This window comes from Symphalangus syndactylus, chromosome X (assembly GCF_028878055.3).
Source record: "Symphalangus syndactylus isolate Jambi chromosome X, NHGRI_mSymSyn1-v2.1_pri, whole genome shotgun sequence".
In the NCBI taxonomy this organism is placed as follows: domain Eukaryota; kingdom Metazoa; phylum Chordata; class Mammalia; order Primates; family Hylobatidae; genus Symphalangus; species Symphalangus syndactylus.
In genome coordinates, this window is record NC_072447.2 from 60,869,929 (window position 1) to 60,893,336 (window position 23,408).

Genomic DNA, 23,408 nt, shown 5'->3' on the forward strand with positions numbered 1-23,408 from the left:
AAATCAAATTATACTTTTTTGCAGATGATCTGAGCTTATATTTGGAAAAGCCTAAAGACTCCACCGAAAAACTATTAGAACTGATGAACAAATTCAGGAAAGTTGCAGGATACAAAATCACCATGCCAAAATCAGTAGCATTGAGACCCCCATCTCTACAAAAGCATAAAAAAATTAGCCAGGTGTGGTAGCACATGCCTGCAGTCACAGCTATTTGGAGACTGAGGAAGGAGAATTGCTTTAGCTCAGGAGGTTGAAGCTATAGTGAGCCACACTATAAGAAATCTTACAGAGGCTGGGCGTGGTGGCTCATGCCTGTAATCCCAGCACTTTGGGAGGCCGAGGCGGGCAGATCACGAGGTCAGGAGTTCGAGACAAGCCTGGCCAATAAGGTGAAACCCCATCTCTACTAAAAATACAAAAATTAGCTGGGCGTGGTGGCATGCGCCTGTAGTCCCAGCTACTCGGGAGGCTGAGGCAAAATAATCGCTTGAACCCAGGAGGCAGAGGTTGCAGTGAGCCGAGATCACGCCACTACACTCCAGCCTGGCAACAGAGCAAGACTCCGTCTCAAAAAAAAAAAAAAAAGAAATGTTACAGAAATGCATCAAGCAAAAGGAAAACTCTCCAGTTGTAAATAAATAAATGGTAATTATGTGGATAAACATATGCTTTTTCTATTATTTAAATATATTTAAAATATAATTGGCTTCTTAAAGTTTACAACATATATAAAAGTAGAATGTATTAACTAATAGCATAAAGGTTAAAAGGAGAGAGATTCCTTCCTTCCTTCCTTCCTTCCTTCCTTCCTTCCTTCCTTCCTTTCTTTCTTTCTTTCTTTCTTTCTTTCTTTCTTTCTTTCTTTCTTTCTTTCTTTCTTTCTTTCTTTCTTTCTTTCTTTCTTTCTTTCTTTCTTTCTTTCTTTCTTTCTTTCTTTCTTTCCCTCTCTGGCCCAGGCTACAATCTACTCGGCTTGCTGCTGCCCGCACCACGGACTGCCTGGGACTACCGGCGCCCGCCACGGCTGCCTGCCTTTTCTCCTTTGGATGCAGGCACGCGTTCGCCATCTTGGCCACGCTGGTCGCCAGCTCCTGACGCCGAGTGCTCTGCCCGCCTCAGCCTCCCGAGGTACTGGGACTACAGACGGAGTCTCGCTCACCCAGTGCTCGGTGTTGCCCGGGCTGGAGGGCGGTGGCGTGGTCTGGCCTCGCGGCAGCCTCTACCCCCCGGCCGCCTGCCTTGGCCTGCCAGGGTGCTGGGATTGCAGCCCCTGCCCGGCCGCCGCCCCATCTGGAAGGTGGGGAGCGCCTCTGCCCGGCCGCCCCGTCTGGGAGGTGAGGAGCACCTCTGCCCGGCCGCCCCGTCTGGGAGGTGAGGAGCGCCTCTGCCCGGCCGCCCCGTCTGGGAGGTGAGGAGCGCCTCTGCCCGGCCACCCACCGTCTGGGAAGTGAGGAGCGCCTCTGCCCGGCCACCCACCGTCTGGGAAGTGAGGAGCGCCTCTGCCCGGCCACCCACCGTCTGGGAAGTGAGGAGCGCCTCTGCCCGGCCACCCACCGTCTGGAAAGTGAGGAGCGCCTCTGCCCGGCCACCCATCGTCTGGGAAGTGAGGAGCGCCTCTGCCCGGCCGCCCCGCCCGGGAAGAAGTGAGGAGCGCCTCTGCCCGGCCGCCCCGCCCGGGAAGAAGTGAGGAGCGCCTCTGCCCGGCCGCCCCGCCCGGGAAGAAGTGAGGAGCGCCTCTGCCCGGCCGCCCCGTCCGGGAAGAAGTGAGGAGCGCCTCTGCCCGGCCGCCCCGTCCGGGAAGAAGTGAGGAGCGCCTCTGCCCGGCCGCCCCGTCCGGGAAGAAGTGAGGAGCGCCTCTGCCCGGCCGTCCCCGTCCGGGAAGAAGTGAGGAGCGCCTCTGCCCGGCCACCCATCGTCTGGGAAGTGAGGAGCGCCTCTGCCCGGCCACCCACCGTCTGGGAAGTGAGGAGCGCCTCTGACCGGCCGCCCCGTCTGGGAAGTGAGGAGCGCCTCTACCCGGCCGCCCCGTCTGGGAAGTGAGCAGTGCCTCTGCCCGGCCGCCCCGTCTGGGAAGTGAGGAGCGCCTCTGCCCGGCCACTCACCGTCTGGGAAGTGAGGAGCGCCTCTGCCCGGCCACCCACCGTCTGGGAAGTGAGGAGCGCCTCTGCCCGGCCACCCACCGTCTGGGAAGTGAGGAGCGCCTCTGCCCGGCCACCCACCGTCTGGGAAGTGAGGAGCCCCTCTGCCCGGCCACCCACCGTCTGGGAAGTGAGGAGCGCCTCTGCCCGGCCACCCACCGTCTGGGAAGTGAGGAGCCCCTCTGCCCGGCCACCCACCGTCTGGGAAGTGAGGAGCACCTCTGCCCGGCCACCCACCGTCTGGGAAGTGAGGAGCGCCTCTGCCCAGCCACCCACCGTCTGGGAAGTGAGGAGCGCCTCTGCCCGGCCACCCACCGTCTGGGAAGTGAGGAGCGCCTCTGCCCGGCCACCCACCGTCTGGAAAGTGAGGAGCGCCTCTGCCCGGCCACCCATCGTCTGGGAAGTGAGGAGCGCCTCTGCCCGGCCGCCCCGCCCGGGAAGAAGTGAGGAGCGCCTCTGCCCGGCCGCCCCGCCCGGGAAGAAGTGAGGAGCGCCTCTGCCCGGCCGCCCCGCCCGGGAAGAAGTGAGGAGCGCCTCTGCCCGGCCGCCCCGTCCGGGAAGAAGTGAGGAGCGCCTCTGCCCGGCCGCCCCGTCCGGGAAGAAGTGAGGAGCACCTCTGCCCGGCCGCCCCGTCCGGGAAGAAGTGAGGAGCGCCTCTGCCCGGCCGTCCCCGTCCGGGAAGAAGTGAGGAGCGCCTCTGCCCGGCCACCCATCGTCTGGGAAGTGAGGAGCGCCTCTGCCCGGCCACCCACCGTCTGGGAAGTGAGGAGCGCCTCTGACCGGCCGCCCCGTCTGGGAAGTGAGGAGCGCCTCTACCCGGCCGCCCCGTCTGGGAAGTGAGCAGTGCCTCTGCCCGGCCGCCCCGTCTGGGAAGTGAGGAGCGCCTCTGCCCGGCCACTCACCGTCTGGGAAGTGAGGAGCGCCTCTGCCCGGCCACCCACCGTCTGGGAAGTGAGGAGCGCCTCTGCCCGGCCACCCACCGTCTGGGAAGTGAGGAGCCCCTCTGCCCGGCCACCCACCGTCTGGGAAGTGAGGAGCGCCTCTGCCCGGCCACCCACCGTCTGGGAAGTGAGGAGCGCCTCTGCCCGGCCACCCACCGTCTGGGAAGTGAGGAGCGCCTCTGCCCGGCCACCCATCGTCTGGGAAGTGAGGAGCGCCTCTGACCGGCTGCCCCGTCTGGGAAGTGAGGAGCGCCTCTACCCGGCCGCCCCGTCTGGGAAGTGAGCAGTGCCTCTGCCCGGCCGCCCCGTCTGGGAAGTGAGGAGCGCCTCTGCCCGGCCACTCACCGTCTGGGAAGTGAGGAGCGCCTCTGCCCGGCCACCCACCGTCTGGGAAGTGAGGAGCGCCTCTGCCCGGCCACCCACCGTCTGGGAAGTGAGGAGCGCCTCTGCCCGGCCACCCACCGTCTGGGAAGTGAGGAGCGCCTCTGCCCGGCCACCCACCGTCTGGGAAGTGAGGAGCGCCTCTGCCCGGCCACCCACCGTCTGGGAAGTGAGGAGCGCCTCTGCCCGGCCGCCCCGTCCGGGAAGAAGTGAGGAGCGCCTCTGCCCGGCCGCCCCGTCCGGGAAGAAGTGAGGAGCGCCTCTGCCCGGCCGCCCCGTCTGGGAGGTGAGGAGCGCCTCTGCCCGGCCACCCATCGTCTGGGAGGTGAGGAGCGCCTCTGCCAGGCCACCCATCGTCTGGGAGGTGAGGAGCGCCTCTGCCCGGCCACCCATCGTCTGGAAAGTGAGGAGCGCCTCTGCCCGGCTGCCCCATCTGGGAAGTGAGGAGTGCCTCTGCCCGGACACCCATCGTCTGGGAGATGAGGAGCGCCTCTGCCCGGCCACCCATCGTCTGGGAAGTGAGGAGCGCCTCTGCCCGGCCACCTATCGTCTGGGAAGAAGTGAGGAGCGTCTCTGCCTGGCCGCCCCGTCTGGGAAGTGAGGAGCCCCTCTGCCCGGCCGCCCCGTGTCTGGGTAGAAGTGAGGAGCTCCTCTGCCTGGCCGCTCCGTCTGGGAGGTCTACCACGGAGGCCAGAAGCAATGTGGGGGCTGGACGTGGTGGCTCACGCCTGTGGTCCCGGCACTCTAGGGGGCGAGGCGGGTTGATCACTTCGGACTAGGAGTTCGAGACCAGTCTGGCCAACTTGGCGAAACATGAAGAATACAACAGACAAACCAACCAACCAACTCAATGACAACAAAACAGGTCTACCCTGGAGTCATACTCTAATTTTTTCTATTTTCCTCCCTTTCTGATCCTTTATCCCACTTTCTTTTTCTTCCTCTTCCTTCTCCCTCTTCTTTGTCAAATAGAGGATTGAGTTATTATCACTGATCCATATAAAGTCCCTCTCTCATTTATTTTAACTCCCACCCCCATTTCTATTCCCCGACTTCCCATGTGCAACCTTCCTAATATGTTTGATACGCATCTTTTTGTTTGTATGTATTTTTAGAAAATGTTTATTGTTTTTGTATGCAAAAAAAATTAATAAAAAAAAAAAAAAAAAAAAAAAAGGAGAGAGATAAAGGTATAATATTGTAAGGTTTTTTAATACTACACATGAAGTGATATACCCCTTGAAAGTGTACTCTGATAGGTTAGCAATGTATACTATAAACCCTAAGGCAACCACTAAAGCAAAAAAACAAAGACTTATAGCTTATTAGACAACAAAAGACATGAAATAGAATCATAAATGTATTTAATTGATCCAAAAGGACACAGAAAAAATTTAAATTTGGAACAAAGAACAGACGGGACAAATAGAAAACAAATAGGAAGGTGATAGAATCAAACCTAACTACCACATCAATGTGATATTAAATGTAAGTGGTTTAAACACTCCAATACAAAGGCAGACATTGCCAGACTGGATAAAAAAGCAAGACCAATCTCTGTGCCCCCTACAAGGAATGCACTTCAAATACAAAGAGACTAATTTAAAAAAGTAAAAGGATAGAAAAAATATATCATGCTCATATTTTCAAAAACCTTGGAGTGACTATTAATATTGAAAAAGGTCAATTTCAAGGGTAAAGAAGGTCAAGAAGATATTAAGATCCTTAACATTTATAGCCTGAAAACAGAGCTCAAAATGCATGAAGCAAAAACTGATAGAACCGCAAGAAGAAATAGACAAACCCACAATCATAGTTGGAGCTTTCAATAAGCCTTCTTGTTTTTCTTGTTTATTTGTTTTTGTTTTGTTTTGTTTTTTGTTTCTGAGATGGAGTCTTGCTCTGTTGCCCAGGCTGGAGTGCAGTGGCGTGATCTCGGCTCACTGCAACCTCCGCCTCCCAGTTTCAAGCGTTTCTCCTGCCTTAGCTCCCTCAGTAGCTGAGATTACAGGTTTCCACCACCATGCCCAGCTAATTTTTGCATTTTTAGTAGAGACGGGGTTTCTCCATGTTGGTCAGGCTGGTCTCGAACTCCTGACCTCAGGTGATCCGCCTGCCTTGGCCTCCCAAAGTGCTGGGATTACAGGTGTGAGCCACCTTGCCCGGCCTCAATAAGCCTCCTTTTTTTTTTCTTTTTTCTTTTCTTTTTTTTCTTTTTTTTTTTTTTTTTGAGATAGAGTCTCACTCTGTCACCCAGGCTGGAGTGCAGCGGCGCGATATTGGCTCACTGCAACCTCTGCCTCCTGCCTTCAAGCAATTCTCGTGCCTCAGCCTCCCGAGTAGCTGAGATCACAGATGTGTGCCACCATGCCCAGCTAAATTTTTTTTTTTGTATTTTTAGTAGAGATGGGGTTTCACCATTTTGGCCAGGCTGGTCTCGAACTTCTGACCTCAGGCGATCTGCCCTCCTCGGCCTCCCAAAGTGCTGGGATTACAGGCATAAGCCACCACACCCAGGCAATAAGCCTTCTTAATAATTAACAGAATAAGTAGTCAGTCAATATCAGCAAGGACATAGTAGACATGAGCAACACTGCTAACCAACTAAACCTTAATAACATTTGTAGAATACTCCTTCAACAACAGCAGAATACACATTATTTTCAAGTGCACATAGAAAGCTTACAAATGTATATTCTGGGCCATTGACAGGCCTCAATACATTAAAAAGGACTCAAGTCAAATGAGAAATATTCTCTGACCACATTGGAACTAAATTTGAAATCAATAACGGAAAGATTCTTGTAAAATCCCCAAATAAAGGGCTTCTACAAAAATCCTACATCTAACATCATACTTAATGGTGAAAAACAATGCTTTCCTCGTAAGATCTGGAATAAGACAGGAATATCTACACTTACCACTTCTCTTCAATATTGTAACCAAAGTTCTAACTGGTTTCACCAGTGAATTCTAGAAAACATTTAAAGAGGAAAAAAACACTAATCCTAGGCCAGGCACAGTGGCTCACACCTGTAATCCCATCACTTTAGGAGGCCAAGGCGGGAAGACTGCTTGAGCCCCAGAGTTTGAGACCAGCCTGGACAAAACAGCAAGACCCCATCTCTACAACAAATTTAAAAATTAGCCAAATGTGGTGGTGCACACCTGTGGTCCCAGTTATTCAGGAGGTTGAGGTGAAAGGATTGCTTGAGGCCAGGAGGTTGAGGCTGCAGTGAGCCATGTTCACACCACTGCACTCCAGCCTGGGTGACAGAGTGAGAACCTGTCTCAAAAAAACATAAAACACCAATCCTACACAAACTTTTCTGGAAAAGATATCACAGACCTGAGGTTGCACAAATAGTATAAAGAGGAATTTATTGCATCAGAAATAATTTTATATGAAGGAATGTGTCCTCTCTTTCTGGACAAACTCATCTTTTCCCAAAGTCTCAACAACCATCCACTTTTATTTTTCCTGAGATGGAGTCTCACTCTGTCACCCAGGCTGAAGTGCAATGGCATGATCTTGGCTCATTGCAACCTCCACCTCCTGTGTTCAAGCGATTCTCATGTCTCAGCCTCCTGAGTAGCTGGGATTACAGGCACCTGCCACTACACCTGGCTAATTTTTGTATTTCAGTGGAGACAGGGTTTCACCATGTTGGCAAGCTAGTCTAGAACTCCTGGACTCATGTGATGCACCTGCCTCGGCCTCTCAAAGTGCTGGGATTACAGGCGTGAGCCACTGTGCCCAGCCACAATCATCCACTTCTGAACGTGCATCCCAGGCCCCTCTGCAGAGCCCAGACACATATATCCAATTGCCTACTGGATATTACCAATGGGATATATATATATATATATCCAGAATGTATTTTTTCTGTCCATTGGCACTCCATGAGGGCAAAGACTTTGCCTGTCTTGTTCTCACCTGTATATTCAGTGCTCAAGATACACAGTAGATGACTAAGAGTTTAGTTCCTATTCAAGAAATACCTTCCCACAAAGAAAATAGTGAGCCCAGAGGGCTTTGCAGTTGAGTTCTACAAAACACTCAAGGAACAGATTACTTTAGTACTGCATAAGCTCTTACAGAGAAGAGGAAAAAAGAGGCTTAAATCTCCAATTCATTTTAAGAGGATAGTGTATTAGCTCCATAGACGTGCCATTATAGACTACCACCAGCTGAGTGGCTTAAAACAACAAAAATTTATTCTCTCACAGTTCTGGAAGCCGGAAGTCTGAAGTCAAGGTGTCTGCAGGGCCGTGCTCCCTCTGAAACCTGTCGGTGAATCCTTCCTCTCCTCTCCTGGGTTCTGGTGGTTTGCCAGCAACTTTTGGCGTTCCTTGGCTTGCAGCTGCAAAACTCCAATCTCTGCCTCCGTGGCCACATGGCATTCTCCCAGTATGTTTCTGTCTTCACGTGGCCATCTTCTTATAAGGACATCGTCCTAACTAATTACATCTGCAACAACCTTATTTCCAAACTTTACATAAGATCATATTCTGAGCTACTAGGGGTTAGGACTTCAGCATCTTTTTGGCGGGGAACACAATTCAACCCATAAAAGACAGCATAACAAACAAGGATCACTTGAGGCCAGGAATTTGAGACCAGCCTGGGCAATATGGTGAGACTCTGTCTGTAAATAAATAAAAATTTAGCCAGATGTGGTGGCATGCACCTGTAGTTCCAGCTACTGGGGAGGCTGAGGTAGGAGGATCACTTAAGCCTAGGAATTCAAGGCTGCAGTAAGCCGTGATCGCATCACTGCACTTTAGCCTGGGCAATAGAATGAGACCCTGTCTCTAAAAAAATAAAAGTAATAATAAAATTTTTTTAAATAAAGAAAATTTTCAGGTTTATCTCCTTCATGAACATAGCTGCAAAAATCCTAAATGAAATACTAGTAATATATAAAAAGGTTAATATATTATAAACAATAAACAAGTTGGGTTTATCCCTGGAATACAATGTTAGTTTAATATTGGAAAATTAAATAATGTAATTTACTTTTTTTTTTTTTTGAGGCAGAGTCTCGCTCTGTTGCCCAGGCTGGAGTGCAGTGGCATGATCTCAGCTCACTGCAACCTCCGCCTCCCAGGTTCAAGTGATTCGCCTGCCTCCCAAGTAGCTGGGACTACAGGCATGCACCAACACACCTGGCTAATTTTTTGTATTTTTAGTAGAGAGGGGGTTTCGCCATGTTGCCCAGGCTGGTCTCGAACTCCTGGTCGCAAGTAATCCACCTGCCTCGGCCTCCCAAAATGCTGGGATTACAGGCATGAGCCACCTTACCCGGCCAATTTACCATATTTACAGATTAAAAGAGAAAACTCTTGTGGTTGCCAAGAAAGACACAGAAAAAGCATCTGACAAATCTTAACATCCATTTATAATTTTTTTAATTAAAAAATTAGCCAGGTGTGGTGGTGCACACCTGTAGTCCTAGCTACTTAGGAGGCCAAGGGGGGAGGATCACTTGAGCCTAGGAGGTTGAAGCTGCAGTGAGCTATGATTGCATCACTGCACTCCAGCCAGGGTGACAGAATGAGACCATGTCTTAAAAAAAAAAAAAAAAAAAAAAAAAGCTGAGCATGATGGCTCACACCTCTATTCCCAGCATCCTAGCCCTTTGGGTAGCTGAAGCAGGCAGATTGCTTGAGTCCAGAAGTTCAAGATCAGCCATGGGCAACATGGCAAAACCTCGTCTCTACAGAAAAAAAAAAAATTAGCTGAGCATGGTGGTGTGAGCTTATCCTACCTACTTGGGAGGCTGAGATGGGAGGATCGCTTGAGCCCTGGGAGGTCAAGGCTGCAGTGAGCAGTGAGCAATGATGGCGCCACTGCACTCAAACGTGGGCAACAGAGCAAGACCCTGTCAAAAAAACAAACAAACAAAAAAACTCCTATCAAACTAGGAAAAGACAGGAAGTTTTTTTAACATGATAGTCTCCACAAAATATGTTCTCAATGGGAAAAGTTGAAAGACTTTCCTTTAAATCAGGAAAAAGACAAGGGTTCTAGCATCAATATTGCCATTCAACATTGTACTGAAATTAGCCGGGCATGGTGGCAGGCATATGTAATCCCAGCTTCTTGGGAGGCTGAGGTGGGAGAATCGCTTGAACTCGGGAGGCAGAGGTTGCAGTGAGCCGAGATTGCACCACTGCACTCCAGCCTGGGCGAGAGTAAGACTCCACCTCAAAAAACAAACAACAACAAAAACCACATTGTACTGAAGATTCTAGCCAGTTCAGGAAAACTAGAAAAAGAAACGAAACTTTAAGAATGAGTAGTCTGTGGAGGTCAGTGATTGTGGAGGGCAGGGGCATCTGTGAGGCTCAGGTCAAGAGCTCAGGCTGCAGGATGACAAAGTCAGGGTTACTTAAAATAAAGCTCCTGAATATTTCAGTGCACATCCTGGGCAACCTACACTGCCTACCCTCTGCTGACAAGATTACAAACTTCTCTGCTGACAAGATTACCTACCTAGGCCGAAAACCAGGAGATCTGTCCTAGGACTGTCTCCATGTTAGCCTTTCTCTGAGTCAAACTGTGAACCTGATAGGACACGTGAAGGTCGGATTTGTCCGAGGGAGTGGAGGTACCTCACGGGACACATGGAGATAGGATTTACCACAGAGAGGTGGGGGAGCAGCTGCCCTGCAGCAAAGCCAGTCCCCATTCACACTCTCCCCACCTCTCACCTTGCAAGTCCTGAATCCAAAGGGGTGTATCCCAGTGTGTTACTGCCCCTATTCCCACAAATCTTCTATGGCTTTGCACTATGGAAAGGATTTTCCACAACAATACTAGGACATTGTATATATTATATACTATATATATTACAGTATTATATAGCATATGCATTCTATATTATCTCCATTTTCTAGATAAGGAAACTTCTGAGGCTCAGAAGGAATCAGAAACTCGACCAAGTTCATACTATGTTAGTAAGCAGTAGAGCTATGTACCAAATAAATGTAGGTCTGAATCTAAAGGGAGACTATTACCTAAAAAATCCAACTCTGTGCTTTCCTGAAGACCCATTCCCTCCTGCCTGGGGCAGTTGTTTCCCACAGGGTCCTCCAAAGTCTCCAAACAGTAATCACACATAGGCCCAATCACTGACCCTCCAAGAATCCAATTAAGGAACCAAAGAAACCACAATCAAGGCTGGGCACTGTGGCTCATGCCTGTAATCCCAGTGCTTTGGGAGGCCAAGGTAGGAGGACCTCTTGAGGTGAGGAGTTTGAGGCTGCAGTGAGCTATGATTGAACCACTGCACTCCAGCCTGGGTGACAGAGCAAGAAAGAAAGAAGAAAGAGAAAGGCCGGGCGCAGTGGCTCATGCCTGTAATCCCAGCACTTTGGGAGGCTGAGGTGGGCGGATCACTTGAGGTCAGGAGTTTGAGACCAGCCAGGCCAACATGGTGAAACTTCAACTCTACTAAAAATACAAAAATTAGCTGGGCGTGCTCGCTTGAACCCAGGAGATGGAGCTTGCAGTGAGCTGAGATCGTGCCACTGCACTCCAGCCTGGACAACAGAGCAAGACTCTGTCTCAAAAAAAAAAAAAGAGAGAGAGAGAAAGAGAAAGAATGAAAGAGAGAGAAAGAAGGCCAGGCGCGGTGGCTCACGCTTGTAATCCCAGCACTTTGGGAGGCCGAGGCGGGCGAATCACGAGGTCAGGAGATCGAGACCATGGTGAAACCCCGTCTCTACTAAAAATATAAAAAATTAGCCGGGCGTGGTGGCGGGCGCCTGTAGTCCCAGCTACTCGGAGAGGCTGAGGCAGGAGAATGGCGTGAACCCGGGAGGCGGAGCTTGCAGTGAGCCGAGATTGCGCCACTGCACTCCAGCCTGGGTGACAGAGCGAGACTCCGTCTCAAAAAAAAAAAAAAAGAGAGAGAAAGAGAAAGAATGAAAGAGAGAGAAAGAGAAAGAATTAGAGAAAGAAAAAGAAAGAGGAAGGAAGGAAGGAAGGAAAAGAGAAAGAAGGAAAGAAAGAAGGAAGGAAAGAAGAAAGAAAGAAAGAAAGAAAGAAAGAAAGAAAGAAAGAAAGAAAGAAAGAAAGAAAGAGAAAGAAAGAAAGAAAGAAAGAAAGAAAGAAGAAAGAAAGAAAGAAAGAAAGAAAGAAAGAAAGAAAGAAAGAAAGAAAGAAAGAAAGAGAAAGAAGAAAAGGAGGGAAGGAGGAAGGAAGGAAGGAAGCACAGAGTGTCACTCATCACTGGCTCACACAAACACTACCACTATGGCCCCTCTCCCAATGACTGACAGCCACAGACCCTCAATCAGTAGCTTCAAAGGCCTCCAATTATTAATTACCTCAGGATTTGAATCCCTGGAGCCTCATCCTGACACCACTGGCAACCAATCACTGATCTTCCAAAACTGTCAGTGGCCAGACCATAGAGACTGTCAGAGCATAAAGAAAAATCCCTCCACTGTTGATTGTCAGGGTCTGCGAAAGGTCTGAGACTTCACCATCTTACAAGCTAACATGTTTTAGAGATGCTGACAGAAAACATGAGACTCCTGAGGCTGAGACAAAGGATTTTTCTGCTCCTGGGACAGCAAGCAGCATGCACGTCACGTGGGCACCTGCTCCCCATGTCCTCCAAGTCCCACAGGAGTGATGCAGAGGGTCCCTGGTGGACGTTGCACACACAATAGGTTTACATCACAGCCAAGAAACACTGAGCGTGGGCGATCCAGCCTGTTTTTCGCCCCAGAGGGAGACATTGCCTCATCCCACAGGGTTGCTTGCTGTCATCACAACCCTGAGAAATGGCTGGGGTAATCAGTGATTGGGGCCTTGTATCTTTAGGCAGCTACAAAGTAGTAAAACTAAGGCCAGGTTACTATACGCTACAACCCACACAAAGGAATTTAGACTGATGCGCTGACGTTTGGTGCACTGTCAATAATTTAGGGGGCAATACATGGGCCCCAAAGCAAACCCTGTCCCAGTGAAGAGACATTCTGTTTCCTACTGTTCCCCCCATATACAAATATACCATCCAAAGGGGAACAGTTCATTTCACTTCAGCATTTGTTGTTCAACTTGATTAGACTCACCATTACATTGGTTTGGTAAAGTGTTATGAGCAGTAGTCTATTCAGGCTGCTATAATGGAACACAATAGACAGGGTAGCATATAACCAACAAGTTTATTTCTCACAGGTCTGGAGGCTGGAAGTCCAAGATCAAGGTGCCAGCAGATTTCTGCATCTGGTGAGGGTCCACTTCCTGGTTCACAGATGGCCATCCTCTCACTGTGTCCTCACATGGAGAAAATGACAAGGGAGCACTCTAGGGCCCCGTTTATAAGGGCACTAATTCCTTTCATGAGGGCTCTGCCCTCAAGACCTAATCACCTCCCAAAGGCCCTACCTTCTAATACCTTGGGGCTTAGGATTCCAACATATGGATTTTTGAGGTAACATAAACATTCCACCTATAGCAAGTAGCATCTTAGTGCTTGTACCTAAATCTCTAAACATGGCATAATCCAAGGCCACTTGGGTGCCAGGAGAAGCAGATGAATTTGGATCAATCAGATCTAAACAAGGTTGTGCTGGCCCACGTATGTCTACAGGTATGAGGGAAGCCTGTGTTCAGGAGCTGCTGTTGATGGCATCAGGCACAGCAGAGTAATTCAGGAGCAGCTGTGCTCACATGCTTTTTTCTGTTTTTGTCACCCAAGGACAGTGATGGCAAACCTAGCAGCAGGTTAGATTGCCAGCTTCACCTGCTGCTTGACTCCAGCAGACCAGATGATTATTTTGTTGGACTGCGAGTGCTTGATCTAGGGGACAAAGAGAGCATTCATTGTCTCCCCATCTTGCACGTCTCAGGGTCTAAGATATTCCCACCCTGTATTAGTCCATTTTCACACTGCTATAAAGAGCTACCTGAGACTGGGTAATTTATGAAGAAAAGAGGTTTGACGTGAGATTTGGGTGGGGACACAGAGCCAAACCAACCATATCACTCCCCAAATGCTCTCCTTCCACATCTCATGAAATCAATGTATCCCATCCCAGAGCCTGTAACTTCGCTTTTTCCCGGTCATCCCCTATTTGTACCCAGACCTTTCATCCAGAAGGGTCAAGTACAAGAGGGCCAAAGGCATTTTTATAAAATGTCTTCTATCTTACTCAGTGTGAGCTGCTGTATGGGAACTTGGTGAGTGGTGTACTCAATCAAGTGGTCATTGTCATTAGGATCTAGGACCGTGTCCACCCAACAAGAGAATTCAGGTGACTGACCAGAATTAAGTTTAAGTCCGAGCCAGGCACGGTGGCTCACGCTTGTAATCCCAGCACTTTGGGGGGCCAAGGTGGGCAGATCACCTGAGGTCAGGAGTTCGAGACCAGCCTGGCCAACATGGTGAAACCCAGTCTCTACTGAAAATACAAAAATTAGCCAGGCGTGATGGTAGGTGCCTGTAATCCCAGCTACTTGGGAGGCTAAGGCACGAGAATCACTTGAACTCAGGAGGCAGAGGTGGCAGTGAGCTGAGATTGCGCCACTGCACTCCAGCCTGGGCAACAGAGAGAGACTCAGTCTCAAAAAAAAAAAAAAAAGTTTAAGTCCCCTAGGGCTCTTTTGGGCTGGGCTGCTGCCTGGAGGGTTACCAACTAGGCTAGCCTGAGACCTGTGATTACTGTTAAAGGAAAGAAAAATACATCACGTCCAGGAATGGCCAGGGCAGAATTCCAAATGCCTCTATAGCCCACCCCTTTTGTCCTGACCATTATCTGAGGTACCCAATGGGAGATAATCCCATTCTTGGGACAGCCACATTTAGTGACCAAACTGCCTTACTAAGGTGAGTGGACCAGGAGAAGGAGAGAGATAGGTTCTGCAATCCTTTTGAGTTCATTTTTGAGGAGGCCATTTCAACGTTTAACGATATCAGATACCTGCCCATGGTAGGGCACATAGAACATCTATGGAAGGCTTTGACTACTGGCCCATAGTTGGGTGGCCTTTGCAACAAAAGGCACGCCACTGTCAGGCTGCAAATGGTCTGTGTCAGAAACATAGAGTCCTTTACTTTGTGCCCAGTCTATGATGGTGGATGCACTGCCATGTTCAGGGGGCAGTGAACCAGAAGTGCATCAGCTGTTTGATTCCAGTCGGCCTCATCAGAGAATAGGCTCTTACTATGGGCGTCTACATGGGTGACCCAGACTGACCAATTCCACCAGTAGCTCTCTACCCGCTTATCTGTTAAAAAGGCATATGATGTTTTAAAACGTTTGAAAGTCTCAGCTTTAGAACAGTTTAGCTTTTCCACTAACTATCTATTACTGATCTCCACAGACCCCAATATTGTCCCTGGAACCCTCCCATCACTCACCCCAGAAATCTTCTATCAGAAACACCCGTCCTCCATCGTAGCCTCTCAGGCCTAAAATCTCAAATCAAATTCCAATCCTAGGCCAACTCCCCAACCCTAAGACTGCCTTTTCTGGGGTGGCTCTTTTTTCACAGGTGCAGTGAGGCCATTGTTTCTGTACAGCGTGGAAAATCTAAACTGTTCTAAATCTGTGACTTTCGAATTTTTTAAAGCATCATATGCCTTTTAAAAAACAGATAAGCCCGGGCGCAGTGGCTCACGCCTGTAATTCCAGTACTTTGGGAGTCCGAGGCGGGTGGATCAATTGAGGTCAGGAGATCGAGACCAGCCTGGCCAACATGGTGAAACCCCGTCTCTATTAAAAATACAAAAATTAGCCGGGCGTGATGATGGGCGCCTGTAATCCCAGCTACTCAGGAGGATGAGGCACGAGAATCGCTGGAACACGGGAGGCGGAGGTCGCAGTGAGCCAAGATCGTGCCACTGCACTCCAGCCTAGGCGACAGAGCGAGATTCCGTCTCAAAAAAATAAAAAATATAAAATAAAAAACAGATAAGCGGGTAGGGAGCTACTGGTGGAACTGAGTTTCCTCTTTTTTTTTTTTTTTTTTTTTTGGAGACGGAGTCTCGCTCTGTCACCCAGGCTGGAGTGCAGTGGCGCAGTCTCGGCTCACTGCAAGCTCCGCCTCCCGGGTTCACGCCATTCTCCTGTCTCAGCCTCTCCGAGTAGCTGGGACTACAGGCGCCCGCCACCACGCCCGGCTAATTTTTTTGTATTTTTAGTAGAGACGGGGTTTCACCGTGGTCTCGATCTCCTGACCTTGTGATCCGCCCGCCTCGGCCTCCCAAAGTGCTGGGATTACAAGCGTGAGCCACCGCGCCCGGCCTGAGTTTCCTCTTTAAGGGAAATGAGGACAAGGACAAGATCCCGTCTTTTCTGCACTCAGTCGCCCCGCCCCCTACTCAAGCAGGCATGTTTACTGGATGATTAGAGGGTCAGTCAAAGCAAGGACCAACCCCCTACTGCCAAAAGACACGTACTACTCAAGGGCCCCTGACTCAGACGTTCTCACTGGTCGGAAATGCCATCAATCAAGTTTCAATCCCCGCCCTCTTCTCGCGGAAGAACTGTGTGTCCTAACCTCTCTCTTACCTGCTGTCAATGACAGGCCTGCTGTCAATCGGCTCCGCATCCTCTAGTTCTGCACATCCCGGGCCATCAGAGCAGGAACTTTTGATCGGTCCGCCTGCCGTTTTTTCACCTATAGAGCCCACCTTCTAAAGGTGTCCAAGCTGCTCCAAAGAACAATTGATTAACCCAACGGCTGTCTTTGGCCCTCAGAACTGTCACACTTGGCTCCGCCTCTTCCCGGACATCATCTGTTGCACCAGAGACTGGCGGGCCTGGAAAGAGGCTCTGAGCCCATCCCCGTTTCTTTGTTGGACCCTGTCAGGTCTCTTGTTCAGTGCCCAATGTCAGTCGGGTAGGGAGGCAGTGGGGCAGTCTTGGTTCTCATCCCACCCCGGAGTCTCTGCGCAGCCACAATTCAGGAAAACAATCTGGAGGCGGGTTCAAAACACTAAGATTGATTGAACGCGCTGATGATTTGGTTTTCTCCTATAGCGCTTTGGTAGTGGCTTTTATCCAGACCGCCCCCCACCTCCGGAATGAATCCTGGTATAGAAATGTTACCATATGTGTGCGTGTGATTGTTTTAAATATATTTAAATTTGATAAATCAAAAGCCTTTTTCAAGGTCAGATCCCAGACCGACTCTTCTGGCCCCCACCCCCGCTTTTTTTTTTTTTTTTTTCCAAAATGAAAGCTTTCCCAAAGAGGCCACGTTTGTAGGGCTAGTGGAATTTTTTGGAAAAGGGAGAAAGCGGATTCTAGATGAGGACAATGGTGGCCCAGAAGTCGTTATGACTTAAGAGTCTTGGCAGAGGCAGAGGCTGGGAAAAGCGAGCAAAGAGTGTTTTTCATTTAGGTGGCATCTGTACGAATCCTAGTTTGGAAAGGTGCGAAGGTTATGTACCTTTGTTTTTAATATTTTGGCTTTTTAATTTTCGGTTTCTTTTTTTCACTTAGTTTTTATCTTCGAAGTTTAATTTTGCTGTTTTTTTATTTCATATTCTTAAAAATTGTATAATTAAACAAATTTTATTGCTACTGGCTTTTAATTAATTCATTAATTAATTTTGAGACGGAGTCTCGCTCTGTTGCCCAGGCTGGAGTGCAGTGGCACGATCTCAGCTCACCACAACCTCCACCTCCCGGGTTCAAGCGATTCTCCTGCCTCGGCCTCCCGAGTAGCTGGGACTACAGGCACGCACCACCATGCCTGGCTGATTTTTGTATTTTTAGTAGAGATTGGGTTTCGCTATGTTGGCCAGGCTCGTCTCGGACTCCTGACCTCATGATCCGCCCGCCTCGGCCTCCCAAAGTGCTGGGATGACAGGCGTGAGCCACCGTGCCTGGCCTTACTTATTTTTAAAGCAAATTCTTCTAGATCCTGAGTTTCTGGCTTTTTAAATTAAAATTACAAGAAAATTTATTCCTCTGGTGTTAACAGGTCTGGAGACATACATTTATGATGCTTTGGACCTATTGATAATCTGTAGAGTACTTTATTCATTAATTATTTCATTTTAAAAACCTTGCTTTATATATCCCCAGAATACTAAGGCCTGGTGGGGAATATCTTATAATTAATGGTTATTACTAATTATTAATAATAACCATCAATGAAAGTAAGATAGAAACTGTTAAGAGATTCAGTTAAGTACTGTGTAATTTTGTGTTGATTATATCTGCCAGTAATATTCATCATGCATTGCATAGAAGTGGGATTGTCTCTTTCTTTTTCTCCACCTGGTTTGTGAGAAAATTGTGAGCAATTTTGCACAGGGAAGATTCGATGTCTAACATTTATTGACTGCTTGTATGTACCAGGAATAATTCTAAATGCCGATCATGTGTTATTTTTTTCTCTTTTTTTTCTTTTTATTTGTCATTCTAAATGCCCTTCATGTATTGTCTCATTTAATCCTCACAAATAGACACATTTATTCTCCTCATACTACAGATAGGGAAACATCCATAAGTAGCAGAGATGGGATTTGAACTCAAGCCGTCTTAAGGACTGCACCAGAATGGTGTTTTTTGTTTTCTAAAATGGGGGCAATAATACATGTAAAGTGATTAGGACATATAGTTAGCTCTGAATACATGGCAGAACTTACTGCTGTTATGGCCTTGTTTAAGGCTCCCAGCCACCCTGTGAGTTAGGGATCAACATGATCACCCTTTTCTACAAGAAGAAACAGGTTCTGAGAGAATAAATGACTTGCCCAAGGCCGCTTGGTGCATGGTCTAGCTGGGCTCATGCTGTGGTCACTTTCCTGCTATAAACCCTTCCCAAGTTCCACACCCTACTCTGGATAAACTCTTGGTGCATCAAGGCTTTTGATTCATAAAATTTCAATATATTTCTAAGCTGGGTATGGTGGCATGCACCTATAGTCCCAGCTTCTCGGGGGGCTTAGGTGGGAGGATTGCTTGAGCCCAGGAATTCAAGTCCAACCTGGGCAATATAGCAAGAACCCATCTCTAAAAATAAATAAATTTCTAAACACACACATGTCAAACCCCTGTGTGATCTGGCCCCAACCCACCAGTCCTGCCTTATCTTAGTGGGTTTAGGGGTTTTTAAAATTTATTTTTATTTTATTATTATTATTTCAGTAGTTTTGGGGGAACAGGTGGTGTTTGGTTACATGAAAAAGTCCTTTAGTGGTGATTTCTGAGATTTTGGTGCACCCATCATCCGATGTAGAGTTTTTTACCCCTCACCCCTTTCCCACCCCCTCCCCCCAGTCCCCAGAGCCCATTGTATTATTCTTATGCCTTTGGGTCCTCATAGTTTAGCTCCTACTTGTAAGTGAGAACAGGGCAGACACGGTGGCTCACGCCTGTAATCCCAGCACTTTGGGAGGTTGAGGCGGGTGGATCAATTGAGGTCAGGAGTTCCAGACCAGCCTGACCAACATGGCGAAACCCTGTCTCTACTAAAAATACAAAAATTAGCCGGGCCTAGTGGTACACACCTGTAATCCCAGCTACTCGGGAGGCTGAGGCAGGAGAGTCGCTTAAATCCGGGAGGCAAAGGTTGCAGTGAACCGAGATCACGCCACTGCACTCCAGACTGGACGACGAAGCGAAACTCCATCTCAAAAAACAAAACAAAACAAAAAAGTGAGAACATACGATGTTTGCTTTTCCATTCCTGAGTTACTTCATTTAGAATATAATGATTTTTAAAAAAAGAATATAATAGTTTCTTTCCTTCCTTTCTTCCTCCTCCTCTTCTCTCTCTCTCTCTCTCTCTCGCTCTTTCTCTCTCACTAAAATAACCTAATTTATTTTTTTTAATTCCCAGTACCATGTCTTAAACTTATGAGTAAGGAAAATAACAATTGTTATTCGGGGTGACGCCCGAATCCTCACTGCTAATGTGAGACGAATTTTTGAGCTGGTAAAGGTCGCCCCTAAGGTGACCAGCCTACTTTGCAGGATGCCTAGGAGTCGCGATCTGCCTGACACCTTTACACCTAAAAAGTAGACTGGGGGCTGGGCGCGGTGGCTCACACCTGTAATCCCATCACTTTGGGAGGCTGAGGAGGGCGGATCACGAGGTCAGGAGATCGAAACCATCTGGCTAACACGGTGAAACCCCGTCTCTACTAAAAATACAAAAAGAAATTAGCCAGGCGTGGTGGCGGGCGCCTGTAGTCCCAGCTACTCAGGAGGCTGAGGCAGGAGAATGGTGTGAACCCAGGAGGCAGAGCTTGCAGTGAGCCGAGATTGCGCCACTGCACTCCAGCCTGGGCAACAGAGTGAGACTCCGTCTCAAAAAAAAAAAAAAAAGTAGACTGCGGCCGGGTGCGGTGGCTCACACCTGTAATCCTGGCATTTTGGGAGGCCGAGGTGGGCGGATCACTTGAGGTCAGGAGTTCCAGACCAGCCTGACCAGCATGGTGAAACCTGGTTTCTACTAAAAATACAAAAATCAGCTGGGTGTCATGGCACACACCTGTAATCCCAGCTGCTTGGGAGGCTGAGACATGAGAATCACTTGAACCCCATAAGCAGAGGTTGCAGTGAGCTGAGATTGTGCCACTACCCTCCAGCCTGGGTGACAGAGCAAGACCCTGTCTCAAAAATAAAAAAATAAAAAATTTCCCAGTACCATGACCATAACTAAAAGAACACCATGCCTAATGCAGTTTGTGTGTGATATGCAAGGAAAACATTTGGAGAGTGAGTAATAAAAGGGGATTGGAATTTTAAATAAGGAAAGTCCACTTTGAGAAGTTGATGTTTACCAACGACTTGAAGGAGATGAAGGAGTTGGAAAGAAAATAAAAAGACAAGACTGGCTGGGCACAGTGGCTCTCACCTGTAATCCCAGCACTTTGGGAGGCCAAGGCAGGGGGACTCCTTGAGCCCAGGAGTTCCAGACCAGCCTGGGGAACATAACAAGACTATGGATTAGTCTTGTTTAGAGTTTCGTTCTTGTTGCCCAGGCTGGAGTGCAATGGCACGATCTCAGCTCACTACAACCTCCACCTCCTGGATTCAAGCAATTCTCCTGCCTCAGGCCTCCCAAGTAGCTAGCATTACAGGCATGTGCCACCACACCTGGCTAATTTTTTCTATTTTTAGTAGAGACGGTGTTTCTCCACGTTGGTCAGGCTGGTCTTGAACTCCCGATCTCAGGTGATCCACCCGCCTTGCCCTCCCAAAGTACTGGGATTACAGGTGTGAGCCACCACACATGACCAAAAAAAAACTTTTTTTAAAAGAACAAATAATAATTTGGGGTAATGATAATAGCTAAATAAATAAGTAAATATATACCACCTTTTTTTTTTTTTTTTGAGACAGGGTCTCACTCTGTCGCCCAGGCTGGAGTACAGTGGCACAATCACGGCTCACTGCAGCCTCGAATTCCCGGGCCCAAGCAATCCTTCCACCTCAGCTTCCCAAGTAGCTGGAACCACAGGTGTGCGCTACCACCTGGGTAATTTTTTAAATTTTCAGAGACGAGGTTTTGCCACGTTGCCCAGGCTGGTCTCGAACTCCTGAGTTCAATCAATCTATCTGCCTTGGCCTATCAAAGTGCTGGAATTACAGGCATGAGCCACCATATCCTGCCCCACCACCTTCAATAACAGAGCCAAAACTTCGAAGTAGTGACTGCCAGGGTTCCAAAACCACCCTCCATCTTGGGGTCCACAATTTGAACGTTCCCCAAACCATTGTCCCACAATCTCATTTTTGAATAAGTTTTTTTTTATTTAAAAACTTCCATGATTACTGTATTAATATGAAAATTAATTCATTCAGCCAGCCAGTGTTTATAAACAGCTAATCTGTGTCAAACAATGTTGTAAGCACTCAGATTAATCCTCTCGATATCCTTACGAGGTAGTTAATATCATTAGCCCCAGTTTACAGAGGGGGAAAATAGGAGTATGAGGTCACACATTTAGTATGGAGGAAGCTGGGATTTGAACCAAGGCAGTATGGCTCCAGGGGATGTTCCCCTAACCCCTGTGTTAGACTGTCTTGAAAGTTTTCTTTCAAAGTTCTCTCTTCAATTAGACACTTCCCTCAGATCTTCATCAAACGTCATTTTTAAATTTAATTTTTTTTTTTTTTAGAGATGGGGGTCTTTCTCTGTTGCCCAGGGTGGAATACAGTGGCAGGGATCATAGCTGACTGCAGCCTTGACATCCTGGGCTCAAGGGATCTTCCTGTCTCAGTAGCTAGGGCTACAGGTATGTGCGCACATACAAACACATATACACAAATACTATATTCTTCCCTGCTTCATTTTTCTCCTCAACATATATCACTATCATATATTTTACTTTTTTTTTTTTTTTTTGAGGCAGGGTCTCACTGTGTCGCCCAGGCTGGAGTGCAGTGGCACAATCTCGGCTCACTGCAGCCTAGACCTCTGCGATCCTCCCACCTCAGCCTCCCGAGTAGCTGGGACCACAGGCACATGCCACCATGCTTGGCTAATTTTTTGTATTTTTAAAGAAATGAGGGTCTCGCCATGTTGCTCAGCCTGGTCTTGAACTCCTGAGCTCAAGGGGTCTGCACCCCTCAGCCTCCCAAAGTTCTGGGATTACAGGCATGAGCCATGGTGCCCAGCCTGTATTTTACTTATTTAGCTATTATCATTACTCCAAATTGTTAATTGTTCTTTAAATTTATTATCTGTCCCCCACACTGGAAGGAAGCTCCAAGAGGGCAGGAATTTTTGCCTGTTTTATTCACTGCTGTATCCCTGTTACATAGTAGGCACTTGATCAATATTTGTGAGATGAATGAATAAATGATTGAATGAACAAATGAATCCTTCTTCACACTTATGTATAGGTAATGGTTGTTGATTCCCAGCTGCTTTGCCTGGATCCTGTGCCTTCAACTGGCCCTGGATTCACCCCTCTGACTCACATGTACTTGACCTCTAAAGTATTGGCTCTGCTTACGAATACTAACATTTAAAATTGGAATCAGGCCAGGCGCGGTGGCTCATGCCTGTAATCCCAGCTCTTTGGGAGGCTGAGGCGGGTGGATCACTTGAGGTCAGGAGTTTTAGACCAGCCTGGCCAACATGGTGAAACCCCGTTTCTACTAAAATTACAAAAATTAGCCCGGCGTGATGGTGCTCAACTGTAGTCCCAGCTACTTGGGAGGCTGAAGCACGAGAATTACTTGGACCCAGAAGGCAGAGGTTGCAGTAAGCAAAGATCACACCACTGTACTCCAGCTGGGACGACAGAGTGAGACTCTGTCTCAAAAATTAATTAATTAATTTAATTTAATTTAATTGGAATTAAGGCTGGTCGCGGTGGCTCACACCTGTAATCCCAGCACTTTGGGAGGCCAAGGCAGGTGGATCGCTTGAGCCCAGGAGTTTGAGACCAGCCTGGGCAACATGGTAAAACCCTGTCCCTACTAAAAATACAAAAAATTAGCCAGGCATGGTAGTGAACAACTGTAGTCCCAGCTACTCTGGCAGCTGAGGCACAAGAATCGCTTGAACTCGGGAGGTGGAGGTTGCAGTGAGCCAAGATCATGCCACTGTACTCCAGCCTGGGCAACAGAGCGAGACTCCATCTCAAAAAAAAAAAAAAAAAAAAAGGCCGGGGCGGTGGCTTACACCTGTAATCACAACACTTTAGGAGGCTGAGGCGAGCAGATCACAAAGTCAAGAGATCAAGACCATCCTGGCCAACATGGTGAAACTGTCTCTACTAAAAATACAAAAATTAGCTGGATGTGGTGGCGCGCACCTGTAGTCCCAGCTACTCGGGAGACTGAGGCAGGAGAATCGCTTGAACCTGGGAGGCAGAGATTGCAGTGAGCCGAGATTGCGCCACTGCACTCCAGCCTGGTGACAGAGCAAGACTCTGTCTCAAAAAAAAAAAAAAAATTGGAATTAGACCAACTCAACTCAGGTGAATTTTTACTGAGCAACTTTGAA

General features: G+C 48.4%; 1 protein-coding gene and 1 non-coding gene across 2 annotated transcripts in view; both read left to right on the forward strand.

Moving 5' to 3' along the window:
- LOC129475042 (zinc finger protein 674-like) overlaps nt 1-23,408 on the forward strand; it is a 981,285-nt gene that overhangs the window by 667,845 nt on the left and 290,032 nt on the right.
- LOC129476644 (U12 minor spliceosomal RNA) lies at nt 19,288-19,443 on the forward strand. Its single transcript, XR_008655052.1, has one exon. It is a non-coding gene; the product is annotated as a U12 minor spliceosomal RNA (small nuclear RNA).